General features: G+C 41.6%; 1 protein-coding gene across 1 annotated transcript in view; it reads right to left on the minus strand.

Annotated features, from left to right (window-relative positions):
* The window catches only part of TMTC4 (transmembrane O-mannosyltransferase targeting cadherins 4), a 724,433-nt gene that overhangs the window by 508,271 nt on the left and 195,953 nt on the right, over positions 1 to 20,209 (minus strand). The gene's annotated exons all lie outside the window — the stretch shown is intronic.

A 20,209-nucleotide genomic window follows, 5' to 3' on the forward strand; every position in this document is an offset into this window, starting at 1 on the left:
TATGTTTATTTTTAGATCCAACCTGCCCATAAACCTAGCGTATCTTCCCAGTGCTTCTTGTAATTCCCGCGGGGTGCGTGCAAAAATCACTGCGTCGTCCGCATAAAGGAGTGCGGGGACTAGACGATTTTTCACTCGAGGGAGGTCCTGGCCACCCCTCAACATCTCTACCTCAAGACCATTAGTGTAGAGGGAGAACAAGAAGGGGGCCAGGACACAACCCTGTCTAACGCCCCGCTCCACCTTGAATGATTCTGTTAATTCACCTCGTGTTCCAAAACGAACCCTGATGGAAGCATCAGAATATAACGCACGAAGGAGGTTTACAAGGATTGGGTCGACACCTATATCCGTAAGGACTGCCCAGAGTTTTGAATGGGAAACGCAGTCGAAGGCTGCAGATAGGTCAACATAGACCATATAGAGCCTTCCTTGCTTTGCCGATACGTATTTTCCCATTATTAGGGCTAGGTTCAGAGCCTGTTCCGTGGTTCCAAAACCCTCTCTGAAACCATATTGGATATCGGATAGTATTTTTTGATCATCAGCCCATTCCTGTAAACGTTGGAGAAGGACTCTCCCCAATACTTTTCCAAGCGAGTCCAGTAGTGAAATTGGGCGATAGCAGGTCACCTCCTCCCTGTTTCCCTTCTTAAAAATAAGGACCATGATCGAATGGGTCCAGGTTTCCATTAGTCCACACTTCATAGCAGCATCAAACACCCTCTTTAAAATTGGGGCCCACAGGTCTAAATTAAATTTAAAAAAAAACAAAAATGGAGAGGGCGGACGTGGAGCTGGTGGAAGAGGAGGCAAATGCAGAGTAGTTAAAAGGTGAGGTGGAAGTAACGTGGCAAAGGAGGTGGAGGAGATGTGCCCTTGTCATGGTGCTGAGAATTTTGGGGCTCCGGCTCTGAGGGCTTCCTTGAACGTCACTTTCCTCTTTGGAGGAATTGAGTCTTTTGCCAGAAGACCAGGCTTAATAGAATGTGTCCTGTCTCTGTTACCTGGCATTGAGCTTCTCCTGAAGATGCTGGAGGATTCTCTGATCTTGATACTCAGAAGCGGTAACTCTAAGTCCTGCCTGTACTATGTACTGCTTAAACACCTTCATATTACATCACTTACACCAGGTAAAATGATAAAATTCATAACAACATTAATGACATCTCAATTGACATAATTTGTCAGAACACTGTGCAAGGTAGAGTGGCGAGTTATAGCTAATGTAGTATGGATAGCGAATTGACAAAACTGTGTAAGGAGGTGACTGAGTTATGGTAATTTGAAGGTGGTTTTTAAATGTAAGGTATAACTATAACTTTAGAATTTCTAATGTTTATGTAGTTTAAGTTTGGTTTTTAGAGAAAGAATAAATAAAGCTATAGTAATTAGGAGGTGGTGCATAAATTATAAATGTATGTTATAACTATACCTTTAGAATTTCTAATGTTTGTGTACTTTAAGTTTGGTTTGTATAGAAAGGATAAAAAGATAAAAAAGTTTTGCTAACTATAAATAAACGTTAACCCTTGTTTTTTCCATTACATTTTATTTTTTATTTTTTTATTTTTAAAGAATTTTTTGTAACATATCAAACAATAAATCCATCATTGTTTTTCTTTTTATGCAGTGGCTTGGACTGGAGTAAAGTAGCATACACTAGAGTGGCGAAGAGTAGAGTGCCGTAGAGTGAAGTGGGGTACAGTAGAGTTAAATACCTTAGAGTGGAGTGGACTCGCGTACAGTGGGATAGCATAGAGTGGAGAGGCATAGAGTGGGAGTGAAGAGGCGTAGAGTGGAATGGTGTAGAGGGCTGTGGTATACAGTGTGCCGGCACAGCAAAGTGGCACTGAATTGAGTCGAGTGGGGTAGAGTGGAAGGGCATAGAGTGGAACAGCTCAGACTGGAGGGGTTTAAAAGGAAGTGGATTAAAGCAGAGTGGTATAAAGTGGAGTGGCATAAAGTGCAATAGAGTAGAGTGGAGTGGCGTAGAGTGGAGTGGCGTAGAGTAAAGTGGAGTAGAGTAGTATAGTGTAGAGTGCACTGGCGTAGAGTCCAGTGGCATAGGGTGGAGTGGGGTACACTAGAGTGAGGTAGAGAGGAGTGGTGCATAGTGGAATAGCGTAGAGTGGAGTGGTATTCTATCTTTTTATGTGCAGAGACTCCGCAGTCAAAGATACTACCAGTAAAATACCTTTGTGAATAGCAAACAATGGTAAACTTACACAAAAGTGTGAATTACCATTGTGAATTAGGCCCATAATGTACAAAACATATATACAGATATATTGTGCCGTAGTATACTGTGGTACATCACATAACAAAACAGTATATGAGTGGGTAATGCAAGCCGTTACAAAATGAAAAGGCAGCCATATTATTTAGACCACACTTAGTGTGCATTCTGGGTTTTAAGTGTACTATATTGTGTGCTACTACTATTTTATAAGTGGATAGGAAGGGATGGACAGCTTATATAGGTAGGTGTTCAAAATGGTGTTTTAGATTGGCTAGGGTATTCACCTAATCCAGGCAGAATATACCACCCTAATCGGGGTAAGTAAGCCACACACCTAAAATAACCTCTGCCTCCCAATCGGGAGCTTGGCACGAGCACTCTGGTTTACCTCAAATGCAATGTGTAAAGTATGTGGGTGAATGGTCATGCAAAACCACAAAGTACATAGGGAAAAACCAATTATACTCATTCACAGCAAATCTTTGCCATAGACACCTATGATGCACAATAGCTTCCCGTTGCAAAATTATCTTGGAAAAGGACCTACTGGCCCTCCAGGGAAGGCTTCAAATGAGGCAAATTAAGAGGAAAGTGTTGGTAGTCGATGTTGAGCATTTTGTTCCCAAAATAGAACAAGACTAAACAAAAAGGGGCAACCAAATTCAGCTTCACACCATTAGCCCACTTAGGAGATCTGATTTCAGAGACACTTCAAGGATTAAGGCAATGATTAACTGAATGGAGGGTAAAATGGATATGTTTGGTGCAAGAATGGTCTCTTTGGAGTGGAAATCTTCAAGAATGGTGCATGACCTTAGGGAGGAGGCCAACAATGAGAAAACACTAAGACGTAAATTAAACACATTGGAAACGAAATCAAAGAAAATGGTAAACTCTCTACTAGAAATTAATACTTTGAGAACTGTGTGGTGAATTCACTACAGGGTCTTGAAAATTCCCAAGGATCTAAAGGGGGATGACCCACGAAAAGTTAAGAAAAAGTGGTTGACGGACGTTTTAGACATCAGTGAGTCACACAACCACTTCTACATTGAAAGTTACTATAGATGCCAATAATTCCAAAGATCTGGGAACCAGGTTGAAGATAGCGGTGTCACATTTTAGTTAAAAGGAACTACAAAGAACAATCATGAACCGATGTCACAGGTGGCATATAAAAAGACACATCTTACATATAACAGAAAAAAGGTCTGAATGTTCCCAGATGTGGCCCCTGAAACTATGAGGAGGATGGCTAAGATGATTATAGATAATCTGAGGTCTACTGAGAAAAGGGTCAAAATAAATTTGGTGTGCCTGAATAAGGTGTGGATTGCTTGAATGGTGAGGGATACTTGTTCTTTGAGGTGGAGTGGACGGGAACACTTCTTACGGTGATTCAGATGTGGAGGCTAAGAAGAGGGTTGTACAAGTTAAGGTATTTTGAATATGCGATGTACCACTAGAATAAGTACCCTCATTTCTGGAGTGTCAGGAAATCAGGAACATGCAGGTGAGGTTGAGACAGTTTGCTTGGGATGCAGAATTAAATTGTGCATCTGTCAATGTCGTCCAGTATACCTAGTATTTCATTCTTTAATCATCTCAACTGGGACGTAATCTCCAAACAAGGTTAGGAGTAGACATCCAAGTTTGATTTTGCTCAGTCCAGTGTTAACATTGAAACATTGATGGGCACTCAAATGAAGGTTTGGGTGGGGAAACACTGCAATGATAGTATGGTCTTAAAAGAAAGAAAAATTATACGTAAAACTTCTCTGTAGTGAGAGTGAAATGAGGGTCATCCACAAGTCCTGAAAGTCAAAGTGTATGATCGAGGTGAGAGTTCTAAGAATTTAAGCTTTAATGTTTCACTGAAGGCATGGGGACTCGTCAAATGCAGTTTGTTCTTAAAAGGGGAAATCTACAGTGCAAAATAATCTCAGGATGCAATAAGTTGGTGCCTGCGATGCTTAAAGAGTTGTATATTTGCGTGCATTTTATCACTCGAAGTGTTAAAACTGAATTCAGGTGTAATGAATTGGTAACAACATATATTTTTCCTGCAGAGAAGTTCCTATATCATCCACTGAAAGCATCGAACCCTCTAAGACATTCTGGTATACTCTGACTAACAGCCCTGCTGAAAAGTGCTGGTTACTGTCCATTAATTGCATAAAAGTCTTGCTGTGAAATGTTGATTTAGCAGACCCAATGAAATGTGCCAGTACTAATGTAGTAGAGACGTGACGTGTTTCTGAAATAGTTTACACCTAGGGCATACCTTCAGGGCATTTTCCAGTTCCGCCTACCACCTCACGAATTCCCAAAGAACTAGTGTACATTTTTCCATCACTGGCTTGCAGCACTTCTAAAGAGATCTTTGAGGCACAAAACAACTGTAAAACAGCATATTGTTCCCAAGGAACCCTCTTTTGAGCAGGATGAACACAAATAACTAGCATTCAAAACATTTGTCACCACAGCACACCTTTCAGGGCAAAAGGGATGATGGGCAAGAGGAACTAAGTGGAAACATTTGTTCTGATCCCAGACGAGAAGCTAAGAAATGAATGAGTTCTACACAGCGACGCAGCTATCAATGGTGCAGCAGATGCAGTGTCACTCGGACCCACGGCAACGAGAGCCTCTCTGCCTCACAATTACGCATATTTTGCAATCCTACAATAAGTATGTGGTGCCAATTTCTATGGTTGTATTAGGTCCCATTGCACCTTTGTTACACCACTGGGTACACACACAGTCTAATCCAATAAATAAAAGGGGTTACAACCTATGGAATGCTCTGAAAATGTATGTGAGGAACAATTTTCCGAGACCATCTCAAAGCCTGAGAAACAATGTTCAAAACCTACATTCATATTTTCTAATTTGCTACTTTACATTGATGAACGTTTAGAAATCCAGCCAAGCTAACGCAGTTATTCAGTCAGCCCACATGCCACCACCACAAACCATGGTTAACGGAAGTTAAAAAAAATAAAAATAAATTATATATATTTCTGTGCACCAATTTTATAAAACCTCCTCTGCTGTCTTGAAATGTGTTAGTATGAGGGATATATCACTAGCATGTTTCATCATGAGCATGGGGGAGTTTGTCTATATTCCTTAAATTGAGTACTAAATGGACCTGGGAAATCTAACCCTGCATGGTTTAATCAAGGCTAATGAGTGTTTCCATTCTAGGATGGTGACAAATTTGATTCTGCATAATAATAATATTTTTTAAGTAGAGGATTTGATATATTTCCTGCATCATGGTAGCAGAAAATATACAAGTTCCATCTGGGAGATGTGGATCTTGGGCTAGCAGAGTCCTATTGTGTGAATCCCAAAAATCTGTTAATCTCCTTAGTGAAGGTTAGAAGGCAGGTCGCATTGCTAGACTCAAAGGGGGTGGATCTAGAACTCATTGGAGAGGATGAATTAAGTAAATGGAGTTGGTTGGCCCGCACCCTAAATGGTAATTGCGCTCTGGGCCTGATGATTAAGACCTCTGGTTAATAATAATTTAAATGTGATCTCCTGTAATAAGGTGGGGTTGTTGTAAAGAAAAGAAAGTCTAGATTTCAAAGATAGGGCGGATTACATAGAAATGTACCATTTCTAGGAGTGATGACTCAACAGAACTTAGGAAAAGATACAAGTGGTTAATATTTTATTCAATGACTCATCCATACACTTAAAATCTTTACAGGACGGAATGGCGGTAACTGGATAAAATAAGAATGTTTCATTTAAAAAAATTTAAATCATGGAAAAACACCACTACCAAGACGCACACACATGACAGGCCAAGTTATCTGTATCAAAGGCAAAACAAACGATGAAGAGGGATACATGGAGGAGGCTGGGGCACTAGAAATAATGAAAGGGCTGTGCTCTTTCTTCTCATCTTTGGAGTTGATACACCAGCCCCTGGTTCAAGGATGTGTAATTCATGTTGTAAAATACCATATGTTACAGAATCTCACCCTATGCCCAGTGCACCTCCCACATAAGCATCCAGGGTCCTAATCAATCAAAGAAATGCAAAGGAAGAAATCTGAAGGTGGTTACAAAACACCCCAAAAATTGTATAACTAATATTCTATTGCATTAATGGACCAGTCTGCTTCCAAACACGAGTTGGACTACGCACATTCTTCTAACAATCCATTCAGTAATGGACCTGGCCTTCGTATTCCAGTTACCTTACTTAAAGCCCTACGAATACATCAAGTAATTGAAATTATGGAAGCCACTACTGCTTTGACTTTAACCCCTTCAGTGCCACGCCTTTTCCCCCTCCTGTGCCGGGCGTTGCACTAGTGGGTGGGGTTCATGACGAGATAGTCTCGTCATGGGCACAGCGCAACCGTGCTCCATGACGAGACTATCTCGTCATGGGCACTGAAGAGGTTAAAGCCTTTCCTTCTTCCTCCTCCTTCCCCCACCTGTGAGAGTCCCAACAAGCACGATTTATCTAAAGTTGTAACATCAGCCACTGCCCAGGGAATACAAGAGCTATGTTTTGAAACAATCTTAATGGCCATCAGATAGCAGTGCTCAATTTGAGCCAATGGTTGCCGGGTTTGCCATCGGCATTTAATTGTCAACACCGGCACTTTTGACAGTCTGCCAGAAGGTGTGACTGTCAGGCTAATTTAGAGATAACCACAACTGTTGATTATTAATTCAATATACATTAAATATGACCGTTACCTGCCACCCAGGCCATTTGTACAGCTCTGGAGCCTTAGAATAGCCTGAATTTTCGCACTTGCAGGAGTGTGACGGTTAGTAATTGTGTTGTTACTATTCTTGGCTGCATGGCAGGGACAACGTGTGGTGCAAGATGTAGTGGCTTCCTGACGAGAGCCCTGACACTTATTTTGTTTTGCAGATTAAGCACTGTCAGATAGTATGTAAAAGTTAAAAGTGAATTCCGCTAGATAGAGACATTACTGTGCCCATGGGGCCTCTCCTAAAAGAGATGGCAACAACACTGCGTTGATATCTTTGCTTTACGGGCATTGTGACCTACAAAATGAACGTGACTGTGCCTCCTTCTGAGTCATCTACCTATATGTGCAGGCAGCGCTGAGATAAAAAAAAAAAGCCAAGACATGCTGCCTCAAGTCTTATTACACTGTACAGTGTAATTATACTGCACTGTGATTTTGGTTGAGTGCATATTTAAAATGTACTGTCTTGTTTAATATCAGGTGGCTCAAAATGTCTAAAATAAAAGCTATTCCAACCTTTTGTCAATGGGAGCCATTACCGACAACCTAGCTCACAAATACCACACGCCCTTCCTTTCACAGTAAGACCAATTTACTGAAAATGTCAAGGATCATTTTAATATTCAGGCTCTCGATGTATGCTCCAGCCACTTTTCAATCTATTCCATCAAGTGTACTTTCAACTTTTACATTCAGACCAGTGGCGGCGAGCACAAAAGCCGTGCCTGACATTTGTGAGGGGGCTGGGACGCAGCGTTCCTAAGAACATGACTGACAGGGCTTGACATTTCTTAAAAATCGCCTGCACGTATATTACATGTACGTTTGAGTTGTACCCAGGTTCTGGAGCAGTGGCTCAGGCAGGGCCGGCTTTAGCGCTGGTGGTGCCCGGTGCGGCAATAACTTTTGGCGCCCCCCACGCCCCATGACCGTCTCCTCGGATTCTCTCACTGCCACAGGGCAAAAGTGTCCCTCAGCTCTCCAATCATAAGATTTTGCTGAACACAGCGCCCCCCCCCCCCCCCCCCTGAAGTAAGCACCCCCCTGCACAGGCCAGCGCCCAGTGCAGCCGCACCAGTAGCGCTGCCCTAAAGCCAGCCCTGGGTGGCTGGATTATGTAAAGGCGTACATGTAAATCTAGTCCTAATGGGTCTTTCAGGGCGACATGTTGTTGCAATCTGATGAGCAACTATTCCTTATAAACTCCAAGGAGGTGCTGCAAGGGGTGCTGCTTCACTTGGATTTTTTTTTGGGGGGGGGGGGGGGGGAGTTGTTATATAGCGCGAATTTGACCCGAAGGTATCGGAGCGCTTTACATGAGCCCCAGTTGCGTTACACACGGACACATTAATTTTTCTTTTTTTCTTTTTTGTTGGGCACGGGGAGATTAAGTGATTTGACCAGAATCGAAGGAGGTTGAACAGTATGTAACAAACAAAACACAGCAGCAACTCCACAGAGAATATAGCAGACGACCAAGGTAATCATTCATTTTCAGAGGTATATTTTGCAAGACAACATATTGCTAGCACATAAATGGACAGTTAGTAGGCGATGCGGGCATTACATGTTCTTAGAAAAAGAAACACGCCGTGGAAATAAAGACCAGACATTCAAAAATAAGTCTCTAATTCTAAGGTGAAGGGTTTTTTGGGAAGTAACTCATGCAGTTTATAACTTTGCTAGTATCCCAGCTTCTGAGAACTAAGCCAGGTTTGAGTCCTGCAGCCAGCGAAGGGCTGTCTGTGTTTCTCATCAGTTCGTTAGGGCTTTGATTCTACGCATTTAAGGACCACATTTGGGGAGTCAGGAGTAAAAGGATGAGCTAGAGAAGAAAATCACCGAAATGCTCGGAATATGGGGAGATTCCAGGCCTCCTTTAGCTGTTTGGACAATTAAGAAGTTATGTACTACACTTGAAAATGTGTTCTAAAATAAAATATCACAATAAATATGCTATATTTTAACCTATTACTCTTGACCAACTTTTCTCCAAATAACATCTCTTCATAGAAATGCAGACTTGCATTTTCTCTTTAAATATGCCAACCAGCTAGCCAAGTCCAATAAACGTTATTCTACTCTTTACTTCGCTTTAACGTTGTAATCAATACTTTATTTCTAAAGAAGCATAGGGACATTCCCAACAGGCCATTTACGTATAGGATCAGCTATACTTTAATGCACCGTTTCAAAAATACTTCTGAGTCTAATATACAGCTAAATACTACAGAAACATGAAAGAAATAACAAACAACCACAGTCATATCATTTATTGTTGATATCAAAAGAAAGAAATTCACAATAGCCTCGGAACCCCAGCATAACTTCAATATGACTATAACACAGACTGCTGTGACTTCGAGCCATTTAATGAATGCTTTCAGAACACCTGAATTTTCCTAAAAATAAAATGGCTAGTCATAGTCGATGACACACAAAGGTTACAGATGTAATGCTTGCAAAAGTCTCATCCACTCAAAATTAGACTGGCTGCGTTCCAGCCCATCATGTTTCACCTAATGTGGAAATTCAGACAAGGATGGTCCTTGTTGGGAGTGGCAAGGTGGGCAGAAACAATGGCTGGGAATGCAGTTTGAATGAATCCCAGTGGTTACGATTAATTCAAGCATTCACCAGTCCCCATTTTGTTTTTCTAGGGAACCTCTTTTTATTTATTTATTTATTTTTATTGTATTTTTTTTTCTTTCATAAATCATTATGAGAACGCAAGGAACAACCAGCTCCTGAGCACAGGGGTAAAAGAAATAAAACAAATATTACAAGCAAAAATAATAACAAGAATAAAAAGCAACATGATACCTAGGGGAAGGAAAGCACAGTGGACAGAAGGATAAGCCTAGGCTCAAATCTGGGCAGACCAGCACTGGGATGCAGTCATCTCTGCCAGCCAACCACGAATAGGATCCCAGATCCGACCCAACCTTTTCCTCAGAGGATCATTATCAATTAGAACCATCTCCAGCCTTCTTGCATATAAGAATTGCCACCACCAGATCCAAGGGTCGGGTTGATCACTAGCGAGTCAGAATCCAGCCAAACTCAGTATCACCAGCATGATGGGAAAAAAAACCTGCAAAAGTGGGGGGGGGGGGGGGGGTAGGGGGGTATGGCCAGAGAGTGCCCCAACATAATGAGTTTAAAATTCACCAGCACTGCCGTATTGGGAAAACCCCCAAATTTACCAAAGATGGATTGCCAAAACAGTAAAGGTGCAGGGCAGGATGCAAAAACATGGAATGCATTAACGCCTGCCACCCCGTGCCAAAAGCACTGATCATTTGGTCATAGTTTCATAATAAAAAGACGAGGCCGATTAAAATACCAATTGTTAGCACATATAAGATGATGAACCTCAATCCAAGAGACGTTTAATACTAAATAGGCCGTCATATTACTGTGCCTAAGATCCGCATCAGTGATTTCCATACTAAGCCAAGAGCTCCACTTATTAGCCCGCTGCTGAAACCTATTCTCGACTAGAAAATGTAAAGCCCTGTAGATCGCCTTATGAACAGCCCCAATATTTCTTCTAGAAGGAGTCTTCCTAATAAGATTCAACCCTACATCCTCAGTGCATTTCAAGTCCTCTTCCTTGAGGCTCAAGATAAAATGCTGCATCTGTAGATATCGAACAAAAAATCTAGACGGTAAGGGAACCAACTGCTGCAAAGTGCCGAATGAAACAAAAACACCCCCCTCAAAAAGCTGTCCTAAGGTCAGCAGATTAATTCTTCCCCCTATCTCTCGAAACTCTTCATGAATACCGTTAGGAAAACTAGGGTTCCAGCCCTAATACATAAACTGATTAAGCGTACTAATACCCAGGAACAATCTCCTAAAAGAACACCAAACCAGATGAGAGACATTCACGGTCCTAAAGCGAATATGCTTGAAGTACATTGTATTCACAATAACTGACCCAGGGACGATCGATCGATTCGTCCAAAGGGAGAATCTCTCAAAACATGCCAGCCAATGACCAAGGCGACCATCCCAGCACCAACCGAAGTTGTTTAAAAAAAAGACAGCAGAAAATAAAACCTGCTGCTAGGAAGCAAACCCCCCATCTTCCTTGGACTGCTGTGAAAACTGATACTTACATCAAGGTTTAAGGTAGGTCCAGATAAACTTCTGCCATAATGTCTCCACTCTGGCGAAAAATGCCACTGGAAAAAAGTGTAATGCAGCGAAAAAGACAAAGATACTGCAGGAGGATAGTCATCTTTATAAGATTACAGCGGCCCATAATCCGTAAATGCGAACAATTCCACTTAAGAAAGACCTACACAGAATGCTGAAACAACTTCCCATAGTTAGACCTCAAAATATCCAGCATACTTGTGACCACAAGGTATACAGGTTTTGAACCCACCTCTTATCCTGAGCTGGAGAGGCCAGAAACCTCTCCAAATGATTTGGCTGCAGTTACCACTGCCCCAAATCCCCCAATTGGAGCAGATGTCAAAATTACAATATCATCTGCAGCCTGTTGGTCACTGCCTGACTGCCTGCTAGGCAAATCCCACCCTGGATGGAAGACATGGATGCATCGACCATCTCCTCTATTGTCTCAGTCACAATCATTAGTGGCATCTGGTCAAAATGAAGAGCAATTATCAAGAGGCCTTAGTGAACTAACCAAATCCATTCCTACAGTCACACTAATTCAATCCATCGATCCCAAGTTTCATTCTGAGGACGCTAAATTCAAAGCGATTGGGAAAGCCCTTGCTAGAAGGAACAGAAGGAAAAAAACAGGGGAACCTTTCTTCTGAAATATCGGTATTTCTTTTGCATTGCACTTGCTTGCAGATTTAATAGCATAAGTGCACATGCTGCTAGTAAAAGATGTGACATAGTGGTTTCCAAAAATGGTTCTTACTTGAGGTGGTAAGCACAAACCTAGATAATAATGGGAATATGCCAATCCGTTCACAGACCCAGAGACCTTTATAACTAGACTCCATAAAGAGTAACTGCTAGGAAAGCTGCCTCCCATCCTGTAGGCCAAGCCCAGCCTTCTGGTAAACCTTCAGAGTGTACCAGCGGCAATGCAGGGGCCATTGGTAGCTGTATTCCTATTTACAAGGGAATGCCCTGCAGTCAATATCCTGGGTGAGGGGACAGGGAAGTTCTTCACATGCATTTCTGGGGAATACTGGAGGTAGTTACTAGGATATTTTAAAGCAAGTGAAATGAGAGCAAAACTCCTCCTGAATCACAGGGCACTAATTTACTGCTACATAATTATTTTCAAAAGTTTACAAATATTAGTACAGCGACAAGGACAACAGTCCAAAACAAATAATTAAGAACAGAACAAGAAACCACCCGAAGAGGACACCAACAGAAACAACTGAAAAATATGTTATGACTTTCTTCCTAAACCCAATGAGTAGGAATTGCTTTCAATGAAAATGATCTAATTCCAAAGCCATTCCAATGAAAGCTTCTATTATAGTTTTGTTTGTCTTCCTAAATGTAGAAATTTCCAGTAGTAAGGGTAGTCTGCTTCTAGAAGAGGGGTAGTCACAAACACTTGCTCAGGGCCAAAAAGTATGGTATGGCGTTGAACAAAGTTTGCATTGATGCTGCTAAAACAAGACAAATTCAACAGGATACACAGTTTATCAAAATGATACTGGAAACTTTCACAAGCTTTTATGAAACCTCCTTACCACAAAATAAAAAGGTTTTAAAAGCGTTTTCTCTAGTAAGCGCTCGTAGACCTCTATCGTACATTGTTTCGGGGTTGATAGCATTAGGCAACTTTAATTAGGGCCTTGGAGATTCTCCTCCTAAATACTTAAGGTTCAGTGGAAATTGGTAGATTCCACTTAACCCATTGTTTCAAACTGCATAGGCTTCAAAGTAGTTTGGGGGTTTGCCATCAATAAATCTTTTTTAAAACAATTTTGAAATAGGTGCTTTATATATTACAAATAAACTATTAGGTTGATTTCAATGTGGATATTTACCAAAGGCAACTAAAAATGGTTTGAGGAACTGGGGCTCTCCTTCAAGGAGCTTTTTTTTCAATGCTTCTGGAAATCGGTGAATTTCAAAACAGTAAATTGTCTGCACATTTGCTTCAAGTGGAAAGACATTCTTTTGGACACCGTTCTAAATCCACTGCCTCTCCTACTACAGTAAATATGTTTGTAAAATCGTTTTAATATACATTTGTCTGTTGGTGCTGATGGAACACATAGTGATTCCAATGTACTATTGAATTGAGATAGGGAACAGTGAAGCAAAATGCATACACCTTTATATTTAACAGCGTTATTATGAGAAGGGTGACAAAGTTGACACATAAGTAGCACAGAAAATCCAAGCGAGCCAAACTAGGAATCATACAAGACAAATAAAAGATTCTGAAAGAACCATTCACGCTAATAGCAATAATATACTCAATGTTTCTGCAATATATTACTCTTCCCTGTATGGTTCACTGGACTGTCCTTCTTTCAAGCAAAAGGTATTTCTAGCTAAAGTACATATTCCAATCTGAATCTAAAGAAGAAGAAAGTTTAGATGAGCCAATAAGTATTGCCGGGGCCAAATGAGCAACTGGAACAGTACCTAAAGATAAAGCCCCCAGCACATATGGCTTTACAACCTCCTTCCACAAGGCCCATTGCGATGGTATAGCTAACCCCCTACAAAGGTTCTAAATTACTTCCAGTCATCTAAATCTATTATCCCTAAAATGATGGACTTGGTATTGACAACTACATTAAAACCAGAAAAAGACCTGAATGAATGCAGTTCACATCGGCCAATTGCCTTACTCAAATACAATGTTAAGATCTTTGCTTGTAGGGAGATTGGATGTGCTATGGCTCCGCTTTAATTTCCCCCACACAAATTAGGATTTATCATAGACAGAACCACGTATAACAATGTTAGGCCAACAACAAATTTAATAAATGTGGCAGAACGTAAAAAGGTTTGTGTTGTCATTCTTACCCTCAAAGTCGAAAAGGCATTTGACAAAGTTGAATGGAGCGATTTGTTTGAAGTCCTGGATAATACATGCATCACCCGATCCTCAGATACTTCATAAAATCTAATTTTGTACATCCTCAGGCACATATTAACCTCAAATCAGGCTCAATGGATTACTATCAACATCCATTTTCAGCATACCTGGAACTGGGCAGGGGCTGTCTGGCTTCTTCCCTCCTCCTCCTCCTTGTCCTATGTCGGGAACCTTCAATTAAAAAGATCAATGCTGCATGTGACCTCAGTGGATAGTTAGTAGACCCGTGTGTCACAAAGCAGTTCTGTTCGCAGACATACTGTGCTTCTTAGCCAATCCAGACAAATCATTGCCGGCCCCGCTTTGATTGCTGAAAACGTTTTCTTCAGTGTTGGGCTTTAAGATTAACTGCACAAAATCTGCCTAAATGGGTTTTAATGTAATAAGCAAGCTTGCTCACAACTGTTTCAGTGCCTTAGTTTACTTTAAACTGATGGTTCGATATACCTGCCCATTAACCTACCAAACATGGTTAAAGTTGTCTATTACTCTAATTTCCAAGAATGTTTGATACACTCTTTAAAGACTTATTCTGATGTGGACACCTTGGTGTTTCCTAGTTTGGTATATTCACTTGATTGACAATGAACTTCCGACCCAGAATCTTTATATGGTGCACACACACTCCACCTTCTGGGTCCCATAATCAACTCTAAAACGTATATGCCAAATGGTAGAAACATTCCTAGGGAATGGGAAAAGACCAAAAGTGAAACGAATGACAATATACCAAGTGAGAAAGGATGGTGGGCTAGATTTTCCCCTTATAGGTTATTATATAGGTGCAGCACAGATTGGCCCAGTGTTGATGTGGTCTTCGCCAGTCCAGTCTGAACTGTAGGGTTCGACACTGCAGGACTTTTCAAACATCCTCCTTCTGCACAACGTTTGGACCTCTTAAAAGCATAAAAAACAAATGGGCGATCAAATGAAAAAAATATTGATTCATTTATATCACTGGCATTTAGCGTCCCATAAAGAGGCTGCCTAAACCTACCATCCCTCTTAAACTTGTTTGCATATAACCCAAATTTGCACCCTGGAATGATAGACAAAAGGTTAAGATCCTGTAAAAGAGTGATCCCATTGGTAATGAGGGACCTATACAACAAGGATGAGATAAGAGACCAGGAAACTTACAGGGATCTTTTTTACCTGACACCCGGGGATAACTTTATGTTATCCTTGGTAAGGCACTTGTTAGTGACCACAGAGGTAAAGGAAGGGAGCTTGAGAGATTAATCTTTTATTGAGGCGCTCTTTGCTAAGGGGGCGACTAGAAGATGCATCTCATTGCTGTACCCTAGGTTTGCTCAACAATTTGGACTGAGTCTCACGATTAAAGAGATAAATGTGAAGATGAGTTAGGTCTGCCCATCACCGAAGATACTTCGTCTGTTATATAGACAAGAGCAGCAACCACATGTTTGTGTGTAAAATATAAACAGAATGCCTTTAAGATTCTGATGCACTGGTCATGTACCCTGAACAACAGAGATGAATGAAAGCTCAGATAGGTACTGGAAGAGGTGCAGTCAAAAAGATACACTTACTAACATGTTGTGGTAATCTACTTAAGTTGAAAATTTCTGGAATACTATGGTAGTGCTCAGCTGGGATATTACAGTATTAGTTGTCCCACTCCATCCCTTCAATTTGATGTGTGGCTACACACAAGAAGGTCTTTGTTGGACCTTGCCCTTTCTGCAGGGTCATTCCCACACTTTTTACCTACCCCCCCCCCCTTATTTTTTCTGAATTTGTTTTTGTTGGCTTTAGGACTCTGAACACTTTACCACTGATAACCAATGCCAAAGTGCTTGTGCTCTCTCCTTGAAAACATGGTAAATGTGGCTTACACCCGAATGGAATGTTTAATTTACTAGTAAGTCCCTAGTGAAGGGACTTACTAATACATGTGCCCAGGGCCTGTACATTTGAAGCTACTAGTGGGCCTGCAGCACTGATTGTGCTACCCACTTATGTAGTCATTTACACATGTCTCAGGTCTGCCACTGCCATTTCAACCTGGCAAAATAAACCTTTTGCAGAGCTCAAACCTTCCTTTTTAATACAAATAAGTCACCCCTAGAAGAGGCCCTGGATAGCCTAGAGGACAGGATATAATGTATACAAAAAGTACTTTTAGGTTTTACATGTCCTGGTAGTGAAAAACTCTTACATTCATTATTCACTACTGGAAGGCATATCTCTACCATAGGATAACATAGGAACTACCTTATTACATTTTATAAGTGCAGTTTCCAAATGGGAAAAGGTGCTGGTTCATGTTTGGTGTCTCTGGAATCCTAATTTAAAATCCTAACATATGGTGAAGTCGGATTTTAAATTACAATTTTGTAAATGCCACTTTCAGAAAGTTGCATTTTCTTGCTTTAGCCATTTGGTGCCAACAGCCTGCCTATGGTCACATGACTGGGTGTGGTGACAATTGGGCTTTAAATATTCCTCCTAGACAGCCAAACACAATGGGAGCTTAGGTGTGACTGGATGGGCCATGACTGGCAGAATGGGGGGGGGGAGGAGCTGGGCAGAGCCCCACTTACATTTCAAAAGGCTGAGTCTTCTCCACACACAAAGGGGCTGCATACACCCTGTAGTTAGTCTGGAGCTAGGGCAGGATAAGCAGGGCATCTGTGCACTTCAAAGGCATGCCTCTAGAAGCTTCTGCCCACTTCAAAAGCACAACTGTGTATAAAAGAAGGACCTCAGACACCACCACTTCAGTACACTTCTGGATCTCTGGATACTCTGCCAGATGGACTGCTGTGCTGCTACATGGACTGCCACTGCTGTTCTACAAAGGAACTACTCTTCCGCAGTGCTGACCTGCTGTCCGGTTGCTTTTGGAAGAAAAACTGATCCTGCAACCTCATCTTGAACCCAGGACCCCAGAGTGACTCAAAGGGCTAGTCTGCTGGTCACATGATCTGAGCCTCAGGGACATAAAAGGCTCCCCAACAGCCCATAGACCTGTTTTCCTGAACCCCAAGTGGTGCCTCTCAGATCCTGGACCCTTGGTGTGGCTCTCAAGCTCTTCAAATCAAGATTTTGGGCTCTTCGCAACCGCAAATGAGTTTGTTTGCACTGGAACTACGCCGCTCACTCGGAAAATCAACATGAGCCGCCACCAGCCTGTCTCTTTGTAAAGCAGCATTGACAGCTGATGGTGGATGGCCAACGTGAAGCTCCAGCCTGCGCATTCACGACGCCCGGCTTGCTCTTTGCACCAGGCGCCTGCTGCCTGTGATGCACTCCTTGTTCCTCACGCACTCTCCAACGCGAATGGGACTCTTGGCAAAAAACTTTGAGAAGGTAAAACTTCAGCGGGACTAATCTGAGACTGTATCCAACCCTCGCTCCATTGCAGTCGGTCTGAACTTTTGACTTTGACCCAGTCCAGCACGACCAGATAGCAGAGGTTGGCGCTTTCTGCTTTTAGGTGCTATACAGCCGTTTATTCTTTAAAAATTCATAACTCTGGTTCTAGTAGTGAATGGATTTTTGTTGTGTTGGTCTTGTTTCATTTATTAAATTAAGATCTATTTTTCTAACTTGGTGTGAGATATTTTTGTTTGGTGTTTTCACTGCTTTACTGTTTGATGTGTTGTACAAATAATTTACACATTGCCTCTAAGTTGAGCCTGACTGCTCTGTGCCAAGCTACCAGGGGGTGAGCACAGGTTAATTTGGGGTTTGCTTGTGCCTTACCCTGACTAGGATTGTGGTTGCTGCTTGACCAGGGCTCATATCAAAGTCAACCAACAACCGAATTTCTAACAGTGGTCAATATCGCTTATTGTTATTTTTGAGCTGTCAGCAGCTTAAGCTTCTACTCTCTGAAAGCTGGAGAGGTGCAAGGAAGAATAGATGGTTGCATCAGTACTTTGTCAGCACCTGCTATACCTTAAAAGACTTTGGAAGCCTTCGACCTGACTGATGTGACCACTCATGAAACTGGCCAGGGATGGAGAGACTGTAGCAGCAGGACTGATTGTCGTGAAGCTCACATTGCTACACAGCAACAAGCAGTTTACTTAAAGAGTCTGACAATTCAGGGGCAACCCTAAGCACCATGAGGTTCAGCATTGTTACAATGTACTGCAGGGTTGGAGAGTGACAGATGCGTTCATAAACCAGACGCCAGTGGTTAATTTGTAAAATAAAAAGTGCCGGGGCTCTCCTCAGGAGGCAGCGCTAGCAAGGGAAATGTCCTGGGGAAAACTGCCTCCTTACGAGAGCCCAGGCACTAATTTTTCTGGAGAGGACTTGACCTAATGGCTGATTTTGGAGCTAGGGAACCGGGTTCGAGTCTCTGCGTGGCTCAACATCCTGTGAGTCTGTGGAAAATCACCTGCTTCCAAAAGAGTGTGTCCTCAACTTGTGCTATAAGCACTGGTGCTGAGGATTAGGTGCCGGTGCTGAGCACCGGAAAGCACCTGCTCAAATTAAGCACTGCCAGACGCCATGCTTCCAACAGAACTACCCCCATCAGCCCTCGAACGATTGTATGATGTCTAAAATAGCCAGTTGCAAAAATGGATTCCACCTAAAACAGGTGATATGGTAAGGGATGCAAAAGGAAAGCGAACACCTTCATAGTCTTCTTAGCATTAGAAGTGCACAAGGTTGGCTGATCATCCATATGAAATAGTACAAAGTGTGTGCCAGTCTTCCTATACCTGCAAACATTACCTAATATTTATATATGTGCTGTAATGTCTCGATTTCTACGGGGTGTCATCAATTGCAGGAAGTCGTTACAGATTGATACCCGGAAATGTAACTGAGTGTACATTTGACGATTGTATTTTCACCAGTATCTATGTACTGTAATTTTATTTTACTTATCAATGTATTACCAGGAAAATGAAATTGAGTATACATTGGATTGTTGTATTTGCACTGGCATCTATGTACTGTATTCTTTTTTAAACATCAATATGTTTTAAACTTCTCACACTGCTTTTTAAACTTTTTATATGGATATATCTGCAGCTTTTATGAATCATGCGTGAACTCAAATAAAGATTATTTTGATTGATTGGTGGGACAACCAGACCTCGTTTAAAAAAAAAAAAATGTGTCCATGGTTTTGAAAGAAGCTACCCGCAGACACATACAGTTTTTACAAAGTCCATACTGCTGTACAAAATCATACCCGCCAACAGCAGCACAATAAAAAGCACAAGTTCTGATCCTAATATGGTCCACTGAGCAGTATACGGCTAAGAGGACATTTGATAAGTAGCTCCCTTCTACATGATTCGAGGTCTCCCGAGATATTTACGGACTCTGTGAGATAGACTGCTGCATTCGAACAGACTAGTCCGTGCACCAGACTCAGCACTTTCAGCCTTTGTTATCAGAACTCCAGTTAAGCCACTTTGAGCTTTCTTCCATTGGTGTAATATGGTCACAGGTGCTCGGCCCCCATATCAACTAGACAGCAATATGTAATACTATCCTTAGAATCAACAGCCATAATTACAAAATGTCAACTCTTTTTGTCTCTTGTAGTCGGTCAGGATTCTTAACAGGAATCCCACATAGGGAAGGCAGGCAAAATCTCAATTTTGACAAACAGGTGAAGCAGTTAGGGCACTCCGTGTAAAATGTATAATCTAACCGCGTGCCAAGAATGCGGTCACTTGCTAGGCTACTTAATGGAAGCAGTGTTCAACAGGACCCCTCTCTCTCCACCTAAAGTAGGGAAAGGCATACCAATTCACAGTTTAAATATCCAGTTTTATTGATTTGATGCTATGCCAAAAATACTGACAAACTTTTTAGACTAACAACTGACACGCAATGCTCGCGGGGAACGGTCCAACAAGTTGATTTTCTCATTTGGCAAAAACTCTTACTTCTAATAGTGAGAAGAAAATATTTTATGCAAAAAGGGCAATTTCAGCAGGATGCTTTTTGTGCGCTCGAGGTTAATTAGCAAAGGCCCAAATTATCAAACAAAAGCTCACAGTGCGACCATGTCACACAAGATTAGATTTTATGTCCCGATTCTTGACGCCCTACCGGCTCCGCATAATTGCCATTATATTAATTTCTGTGTGTGTTTGACTTGCATAATCATGTTGAACTGCATATATTTGAGATGGTAAAACATTT

The sequence above is a fragment of the Triturus cristatus genome, chromosome 8 (genome assembly GCF_964204655.1).
Source record: "Triturus cristatus chromosome 8, aTriCri1.1, whole genome shotgun sequence".
Classification (NCBI taxonomy): domain Eukaryota; kingdom Metazoa; phylum Chordata; class Amphibia; order Caudata; family Salamandridae; genus Triturus; species Triturus cristatus.